Source organism: Alosa sapidissima, chromosome 15 (assembly GCF_018492685.1).
Source record: "Alosa sapidissima isolate fAloSap1 chromosome 15, fAloSap1.pri, whole genome shotgun sequence".
Taxonomy (NCBI): domain Eukaryota; kingdom Metazoa; phylum Chordata; class Actinopteri; order Clupeiformes; family Clupeidae; genus Alosa; species Alosa sapidissima.
The window spans coordinates 7,176,975-7,187,210 of NC_055971.1; the positions used below are offsets into that span (position 1 = coordinate 7,176,975).

General features: G+C 44.8%; 1 long non-coding RNA gene across 1 annotated transcript; it reads left to right on the plus strand.

Annotated features, from left to right (window-relative positions):
- The first annotated feature begins 5,254 nt into the window (after positions 1–5,254).
- LOC121684315 lies at positions 5,255–6,988 on the plus strand. Its single transcript, XR_006023102.1, has 3 exons — positions 5,255–5,567; positions 5,687–5,865; positions 6,318–6,988. It is a non-coding gene; the product is annotated as an uncharacterized LOC121684315 (long non-coding RNA).
- Positions 6,989–10,236: the final 3,248 nt, after the last annotated feature.

The window sequence follows — 10,236 nt, forward strand, 5'->3', positions numbered from 1 at the left end:
CTCTCGGGGCATGTGTGTGTGTGTGTGTGTGTGTGTGTGTGTATGGATATGAGAGAGAATGAGAGATAGAGAGAGAGAGTGAATGAGTGTGTGTGTATTGACCTACACACACTCACTCACTCTCTCTCTCTATCTCTCATACAGAGAATACAGTCTCCTTGGTTCTGAAAATTCAATAGGAGTGCATGTGCTGTAGGCCTACTGTAGCCAGGGCACAGACAGATAGGTCTTTTCAGTTTTCATTAGGCTATTGTCTACACAGAGATCATAGGCTATAAGGCTACATCAAAAAGGCTACAATCATAAATTCAAAGCTAATTTTAATAGCCTAGAAATCTAGACGCACCCTAGCGGCAGCAAATACGTTATTGCCTAGTCTGGCTTGTCAGGCTATCATTTTATTGTTTATCACAGTGTACTACCACCATTAGCAAGCTGGTGTCTTGCAGATTCACGTGCTGTGCGTGTGGCCACTGAGTGAAATGACGCGTAATGTAGCCTACTGTAAACAGAGAACGACGTGTGGAGTTGAGTTAGTTAAACAACTACAGTAGCCTATGTCGTCTAGCCCTGGCAGCAACCGCTAGGGGCGCTTCTAGATTTCTAGGCTATATGTCGTCGGCTTATGACGATTTAGAAAGGTTTGCCTACTCTGTTTTATGAACTAGGTCTACTAACCTAAGCTACTATAACATAGTAACCTAAACAGAATATGTTATGAACGTTCAGCCTTAGATTTTCGAAGCTGCCAGGTTATTGAAATGGATGGACCATGACATGGTTACATTAAAACGGGTTTGATAGCCTACTTCATTAAACATGAAACAACTTTAAACATTTTATTCTCTATCTCTAAGCTGAATACTATTGCATGTTCAGATAGGCTAACTGCCAAGTGACCTTACCGTGCTCCCAAATGTCTCCTGCAGCACTGTGCCTGCGTGCACCTTCTGAGAGTTCACTGAATGTATGACGTCACGGATTGGTGGCCGCAAGGCATTTCAATTAACACAGAAAATTGTTATATTTGTACATTTCTAATTTCACAAACTATTAATGAGACATTTTAGCGAATATTCACGTTGGAACTAGCGGAAGTATTACTAATTTTAAAAAGTAAAAAACGGGTCTTGTCAAAAGGGCACTTGGACATCAAAGGGGCAAAAGGGCAGGTGCTAGAGCCCCTGTAGCCCCCTTTCTCTGCACGTGCCTGTGTATGCCTGTGCATCAGGCGTTAATGACAGGAAACCACTTTAAATGCTTCATATGTAATCACTGTTTAATTTCACTAAGCGAGACATGCTTTATGCTTGGAAAGATGTCATATTTATCACAAGAATTTTCCTCAACACTCTGCTATGCTAATATTTATCATCCTGTTTTACCATCTGTTTGCCAACGGGCTTTTTTGGCAGGCATTTGCTGAAGAGCATCCATATGTTTTATAGGTCCTTGTTAATGGTGGCATGCTCTATATGTCACATTTAAATGTTGCCAGCAATTTAGTAGGATGTAACAAATGGTTTGGCCCCTTGGCCCTGGAAAAACAACGGTCGGCTCTAGGACCTACGTGATTCATCAAAAACCTTTTGGACATTCTGTCTCCCCTTTTCCCGATGAGGGATAGAGAGAGCGGGCGGAGAGAAGGAAGGAAGGAGGGCGGGAGAAGGAGGGGACAAATGAAAGGAAGAGGAAAGCTAATTAAGCTGAGCTGCGAAGAGACGGATCCCCATGTATAGTACTGTAATTACCTTGAAGGGCTTTTTGGGGCGAGGGAAGACGAGGTAGATAACAAATAGTGGGAAGACTTAGGTGGTTAATGAAAGTGATCTAGATGAATCCTGAATTGTTGCTTTAAAGCAGAATTGTAATTAAGGCCTGCTAATTAAATGCACTTGATGCATGAAATGATGCAACCAGAACTTGCTTGGCGATTGTCTAGCCTATGTACCTTCTCTTCCCCTCTCTCTTGCTTTCTCTCTCTCTCTTGTTCTCTTTTGCTCACTCTCTTTCCTTCCCTCTCTCTCAGTCTCTCTCATATTAATTACTGGCTCTTTTTGCCTCAGCAATTCTCATTCAAGGATTTCCGGGTTGTTTGAATAGCGTATCTGTGTGTGTGATCATCTCTGCTCCTCCTGCCTTTCAGCCCGAGTGCCTCTGCGATCAGCTGCCGTTTGACGGCTCACACACTCGGAGGATGTTTTGACACTGAGGCACACGACAATGCGACAATAAAAAGCATCTGCGCTGCGTGGAGAAAGGCAATATGGCAGAAAATAAAACGGAAAGTGATAAACAGGGTAAAGGAGAATGGTAGAAAGAGAGACAGGGCTGGAAAAAAAGCCTCTGGTACGCTTGTACCCAAACATGAGGCAAATAATACCAATTACAGACAAAAGATAGAACTACAGATTACAAACAAAAGGTAGAACCTTGACTCCAATAATCTAGCAGCATCTTCCAATTAGCCATTAAGGTCTACAGCTGTTTTTCCATACAAATCCACCTCTGCTCCTGCATGGTGGGATAGCTGCTGTGTAGGAGGCTGTAGATTCAGCACCATGGAGAGCGCCGTGGGGCTCCCCGCTGCTGTGATGGCCCGTGGAGGCCCAGGAGTGATTCACACAGCACAGCGCTCCCTGGGAGACCAGGTGGGGAGCGCGGAGATAGAAATCAAGCCACTTGTCTGAGTGATTGTGCTCTTTTAGTGAGGCTGATCCGCCATTGTGGGAGGAACAAGACAGACAAGGCGAGGGAGACAAAGACTGACATAGCAGGCACATTTAGCAATCAAACATGTGGGGACACAGAGAGATGCATGGGGAGAGAGAGAGAGAGAGAGAGAGAGAGAGAGAGAGAGAGAGAAAGAGAGAGAATTACTGGCCAGTAGAATGTAGAGATGCAATCTCCTGCATTCATCTCTTCTATATATGTTTTTATCGTCAGCTGAGACCACACAGAGCTGGAGTGCTAACACAGAGCATCTCTGCTGTAAAGGCAGGCTGTATTCCCACCTTATGGAGTATTTAAGACCCCGTCAGCCTCACACCATCTAGTATAATTTCCCAGCAGGCCCTGTTTATCGTAACAATTCATATTGTTTGCTTTATTATGTCATAAAAATCATCTTATAATCTTATATGATAGTATGCATGAGACTGCGGCAAAGCAGTTGAGGGTCGGAAAAAGCACTGTAACAGAAGGCCAAGTATGCCTAGCTTTCTCCCTGAATTTCTCTCTCTTTCTCAAACACATACATATACTCTCTCTCGCTCACACACACACACACACACTCTCTTTCTCATCCCTTCCCCCTCCCCACAAACCCACTCAGCATTTGTTATTTGCATATCCAGCACACAGTGGCAGTGTTTAATTCTCTGATGCATGTTTGCTCAAAAGTGTGTAAGTGCAAGGGACAAAAAGCTGATGCTGAATAATGCAGTATGCTCAAGGGCTTTTGTTGCACTTTTTTTTCTGAGAATGGAAGGTTTTACATTCTTGCAATTACTTACAACTGGCTAACCTCGCTTTATAAAGCAAGTTTGGTTTACCTTTGTGCTAGAATTGGGGAGAAGAGCCTGTTCCCATGGGTATTTTGCTTTTGGAAAAATATTTATACCATTTGAAAAGTGAGATAGCAATTACTACTTAAAGGTGCAAGGTAATGTAAACATTTATGCATTGCTGCTGGTGTTCTGTGTGGATATGGTGTGAAGTGGAGGAATTGCTGCAGAAAACATTTCATAGAAGAAAAAAAACACCATAATATTTACACAGCAGACATAAAACTCTGCTAATAAAAAATGGCCACTGTTTCAATTAAACATTAAGCACACAGAGAGAGACTGAGATGAAAAGAGAGTGAGAGAGAGATAGCAGTGTGTGTGTGTGAGGGAGAGAGATACTGTAGAAAGAAAAGGACGAATGGGTGTGCGAGAGAGAAAAAAAACAGGAATGGGAATACAAGCTGGAACGAGTGTGGACAAAAGCGACATGCAGAATAGGAGCACAATGCTAAAAGCTGTCATTTGCACATCAGCCCCCCATCAGGCCAAACAACACCAAGACGTCGGCTGGTATTAGCATCTGGGCTGGGACCGCCTGGTTGTCGTGTGACAGACAAGTCTGCGGCGGCAGCACAGGCCTCATCATCTCCTCCGCACTCTCACACCTTCCTCTTCAGATCTAATTGCCAGGCAGCCTTGTTCCACCGAGGGCTCTGTCCATCAGAGGGGTGAGAGGAGAGATATCGACTGCTACACCATCTCCTGCATTGTAGAGGCTGTCAGGGAGAGGGATTCCACTGCCCGGAGTTTAGCTGCGCTGGACAAAACGAGGCCGCTGTCATTTCTCCGCGTCACTCTCCTCCTCGTCAGTTGGGCTGTCGGGTTTGAAGCAGCCCTGGGAGTGAATGCGGAGGTCATTTGAGGCAGCACTTCACACAAAAGGCACAGGAAGTAGTTCATCACGGTGAGAAGCTCCTGTCATGGATCTCATAATCTCAGGCGTCCTGAAAGTGCTGGCGTGCCAACAGTTTTAAATTTGTTGCATCAAGGCGGAATAGTTGATTAAATAACTTCTGAAGACTGAGCTGAGCTTACTGCAGTGTCCACATCAGAGATCTGATCTGGCTTCATTCTCATAACAAAGCAACGTCATAGGGCTCTTGTTGTAGGAGGTTTACTACTTACTCGGAGTTAACTTACCCAGGTTTTCACTAAACCACATACTTGGAATACCCCCCAATTCTGATCTGTCTCTGAGTATAACAGCCGCAAGAGAGTCAGTGAAAGCCTTGTGTTAATGAAAGATGCCTTCAAGTTGTGTTAATGAGGACATCAAATCTACTTAACCTCTGTTTGGGTTTTTGACCCTAATGTCTTCTCACAGCAGACTGGTAGGTCTGCTCTGTTACCCTGTCCTCCCTCCCCCTTACCAATGGTAGAATACACACTGCCCCATCAACTTCCTGAACTCAATCAACCGTACCTAAGTGACTGGCCATTTTGTTTTTGCTCATCTTGGATAATCTGGCTGCAGACACGTCTCCCGAAATCAGCAGCGAGCCGTGGACACTTCCAGTAATTTGTGGCCTGGCACCTCACCTAATGAGTGACAGGTGAGGGCTGTCAGGTAGTCCAGGTGCCACTGAGTGGACAGGCACCTGGAGGAACCACCCGACTCTTGAAGGGATCTAACCCTAAATTGGTTCCTGCTGCTACTAAGGACCCTTGTCAGTCCAAAGCTCTCTACTCCTGCTGCTTGCCTTTGTATTATGTCTTTTTTCCATCCCATAAATGACAATCTGTTGGTTTAGTTAGACATATCCACTAACCTTCAAGTATTTGGATCAGTCTAATGTAAGAAAGTCATTTATTCATTTATCTGACGCTTCTGTCCAAAGTGACAAATAATGAAGAACAATTAAGAAACAGTGGGAATAGGAGACAATACTGTAATGATGATGAGTACTATCTTGCAGAAGAAATAGAGTAACAGCTCAGAGTCAAGTTGAGTCAGGGATGTAGATAAGATTGACAGACAGGATAAAGTGGAACATCATGGTAAGTGCAACTTAAGTGTGTTGGGTTGTTAGTGGTTAGAGGAAGTTCTCTGAAAGGTGAGTCCTTAAGAGGTTTTTGAAGGTAATGGTCTCTATAATAGTCCTCTTTGTGGTCTTCAGCAATCACAAAGACCTCACATGGTGCTCGAAGAAAGCCTCCAACCGGGCAGCGATACTACACTCACCAGCACGCCGGACTCAAAGTCCTCTGCCCGAGCCTCGCTAGCTTCCCCGACTCGTCTTGAAAAACCAAAGCAAGGCCAGCTGGAAGAAAGGCCTTTTCAAGGCAGCCAAATGAGGTGAGTATGACGTTAGATTACTGCTCTTTGCTCGCCAACCCACTGTGTCAAGTTGGAGCCCTTGAAGCACTTCCGTACCATAGTGTGTGAGCCCGAGTGCTGCATCCTCCCCGACTCCCAATTTTACCGCAATTTGGGTGGGACAGAAATACCTTTACAGAGCAAGCAGCTCTGGCCATATCGGCTTTGGCTCACGTGACGTGAACATTGCTTTAAATGGATTAACGTTGCGTTTTTAAGCACCAGGACTGCTCATCATGTCGTGACAAAGTTTACACCAATCATCATCTTCTAAAGTATTCTTATGTTGAGATGTCTATTCTCTTTGCCCTAAACATAGGCTATCATTTGTGTGCGAAGCATGTTTCAATTAAGACAGTACACGGGCTATTTTCATTGTTTTAATACTGAATGATTTTCATGAATAAAACATTGAAAAATTATACGCACAGTGCGTACAGGATTACGCCTGGCGGCGCCACTGATCGTCCACCTCCGACGCTCTTGGGATCGCCCCTTCTCGGCGAGTTCTCTGAGAGGTGGACCGGCTCGTGTACGCCTCTCTTCCCGTTGTCGATGAGGCGGTGGCTGTCTTCCTCGAGCAGTGGCAAGCCTCACCTGCTGACATTACGGCCACTCTGGCAGAGAAGGCATTCCCATATGTGGGGCAATTGTGCCGGCTTATGAACACCTCAGTGCTTCTCCAGCGCCTAGAGTAGGGAGCTGTTGATCAGGCTGGACTCCTCGGGCACGCCTGCTCAGCTCACCACGTTGAGAAAGACCCCTGGACTTCATGCTGTGGGTACCCTCATGCGTCTGCCAGTTGCTCAGAGAACATTGTCTCTCTACCCCCCCCCCCCCCCCATGTTGTTGCTGACAACACCTTGACCTTGGCGTGCATGCACAGACTCTCCATAGACTCTACACACACACAGTCGAAAAGCACGGCATTCAGCTGGTCCATACATAAGACACACAGAGTGGGTTTTACAGCAGGTACTTCATGGTGCCAAAGAAAGATGGCGGTCTCAGACCCATCCTATTTGACACAAACAGCATTCAGAATGATCAACCAGCATCAGGTTCTAGGTGCATGCAAATGATAATACCCGCCACATGCATCACCGAGGCCCTCGTTGTTATATCACAATACTTCTCCATTGCTCTGTAAGCGTACAATAAAGTGTATGTGTTGGTCTATGAGCCAGTGTGGTGGACGGAGAATGATCTGAATAGACCCAGTGACCCCAATCAGCGCGGAGGGCAGCCGGGAGAGGATTTGGAGTGGAGGTGGGCTCCACCCCAACTTCCGTCTCCAACCTCTATGCTCAGCCTTCTGCTCCCAATCACAAATAATCATCCATGGATGAATCTCTCTCTCTCTTTCTCACACAAACACACACACACATTGTCTATGTCTGCTGTCTGTCAGTAGTTCTCACTTAGTTCTCACTCACAACAAGCAGCATGCTACAGTGAATGATGTGGAACAGGAGAGTAATATTGCAATATCAAGACAGAGAAAACATTTTTACAGCAACAGCAAAAGTATCCATGTCATTCAAATACAATGATGTGGAAAATAGCAGTTAATCACATTGAATAATTTTGCACAGCGGTACTCGCACTAAATACGTGCGTCCAGCAAGTGGCCTAACTAACCCTTTTCAAACAGATTATTTGTGCCGCATATTCATCAGTTACTCATTACTCTTTTTGGGGAGAGCTTCATGACAAATTTTGAATTCATTCATGGCATTGACAGAATGATAGTACAGTATGTGTGCTGTGCAGAGGGGAAGAGTGGAAGTCATCTGAAAGACTCGCCCATGCTTGAGGAATGGACTGACTGCCCTGAGAGCTTACCACTGTTAGCACATTGCCATTCTCATTGATATTTGCACGTAATGTGTTCCTACTGATACCCCCCACATTTCAACCGATCAAATAGCATTCCTATATCGGATGTCTTGAAGACCTCTGAGAGGATACATGGTCTGGGTGGTCAAAGGGTAAAGGGGCAATTCTATCTGCCCGATATACGGGTAGGGACATATCCCTACTGTTCATTATGCATATATGTGCCCTTTTCCTGGGTTATTACCCTTAAAGGGTATTGTAATGGGCTGTCTATCACTCCCTCTGTGTGTATGTCGACCTGTATGGCTGCTCACATGACTTAAATGTACTGGTCTGGCAAGGTCGAGGGTCACCATCCCCAACGATGCATGATGATCTGGATCAGATTTTGAATCACCATCCCGGGAGGGGGTGGGGTGGGGGGTATTACCCCCCAATGCCCTGTCTTGGTATCGGGCCTGGTTAGGATGACAGTAGTGCCATATCTCGGAAGATCAATATCTCCATCTTACAAAATGAGTCAGTGTTGCATTGCTGCCGCATCTTGGCTGATTGACTGTTTACAAACACACAAAGTGCCGCATTTTCGATCAGTACAAAAGATCCTGCTGCCTAATTTATCCTCCAATGATCAGACCGAACGCCATTACACAGTGATGCATCTACAGTACGTGTCTATTTGTCCTAATTAATGAAATACTTCGGCTCATTGGCTGTGGGTCATCTCCAGTCACGCCGGCTGCCTAAACTGAAGACTGATATGACCCAGGAATGAGGCGATCTCAGGGGCACATCTTCAGTGATATTTAACTCATTAATCGCATCACTTCCCTCCCAGCCCTTATTTAATTATTTGTTTTGTGTTGATTTAATTTGCAAGGACATATGCTAGCAGTGGCTTGCCACCATGTCAATTACGAACCAGGCAACTCATTTCCAAGGCCCTTTTTAATTTTAGTGTCTTCAAGTATAGTACATATACTGTACATGTACACAGGTCAGCAACTTTATATGTGTAAATGAATATCCAATAGGGTAGTTTATACTGAAGTGTTGTTGTTTTTTATGGCTGTAATTTGGATGACATTACCCTCATTAACTACAAACACTTTAGTAAACTGAATGCAGTCGTGCGGTAGGCTAGTACAGTACAAATAGGGCTATTACGTATAATGTCAAAGCCCAAAAGCCTAAAAGAGGAAACTGTATTCATCTGTAGTCACACAAGACCTTTCTGATACCCAAGTTGATCCAAACCTTGATATTATTTATTATAATTAGTAGTAGTAGTAGTAGTAGTAAAATCCTTGTCTACGATTGTGGCCATTATAAAAGTAAATGTACACAAGCAACCTGAGAATCCATTCTTAAAGTCAGTTTGTGTCTCAAAAACCACTGCAGGTGTAATCCTAAGTGGCAGAAACCCTTTGCAAAGGAAATAGTGACGGATTTAGTGACGTGTTTCTGTCTCTGTGCGCATGATGGAGATAATGACTGCAGGTGAGAGGGGAAAGGGAGTGGTTGTAGTCCTACTAGCTTTGAGACTTCTCACGAGAACAGTATCTCTCCACGTCGCGCAATTACACTGTGTCAGCATGTAATCTTTTATGGATATGAGGATTAAGTACCCTTTTGTCGTCACGCACTGATGGGGACAATAATAATCGCTACGCCGCTGCACACGAAGCACACCTGCCCTCCTCAGGTGGAGAGAGACCAATTCAGATGAGCTTCATTAAAACGATCTCTTCGTCCGCACGTCCCCATAAAACGTACGGACAACGCTTAAGTCAGAGTCACTGATTCAATATGTGGCTGGCTCTCTCTCTCTCTTTCTCTTTCTCTCTCTCTCTCTCCTCCTCTGTCTACCTCTCCTAACTGATGCCTGGGGTGTGATTGTATCAGGTATGGCAAAGTGCTGTTGTCGAACATACGCAGGCAGCTTCTCATCAATTAGATGGGCCTCTTGGCACAGGGCTTTGATTTAACTGCCAGTTGGAATCCCCACTCCACCTCAGGGACGTTCAGACAGGCTCATAAAAGGAGTTTGAGAGTCAATTCATGTCCACTTGCCTGCCCCTGTCGCACTGTAAAAGTGGGCACGCTGGGATATGTAGTCTCAACACGATAGGCTGAGGTTCATTAGCCTAGTGAAAGTAGCAATGCTACTGAGGAAATTATCAGTTTGTTTAAAGAGTTTGAATTTTTTTACAGATCCTTGATTAATGCTGATACACACACATGGCATGGACACACCCACACACACACCCACACACTTTTTATTTTCAGCTTCTTCTTCTGAAAAGGCACATCTTCTAGGTAGTTGACTGTAGGCCGAACAATATTTTATAGGTGAACACTGTGACCATGAGAGAGCATACGAGGCCTACTGTGTCTCAGTGAGTGTTTTTTGTCCCTGGACATTCCTCTACGGGTAACATACAGTATCATACTTTGACTCAAATTTTTTTTTTTTATTGCTGATACATTTCAGCCAGACAACAGAGAAGT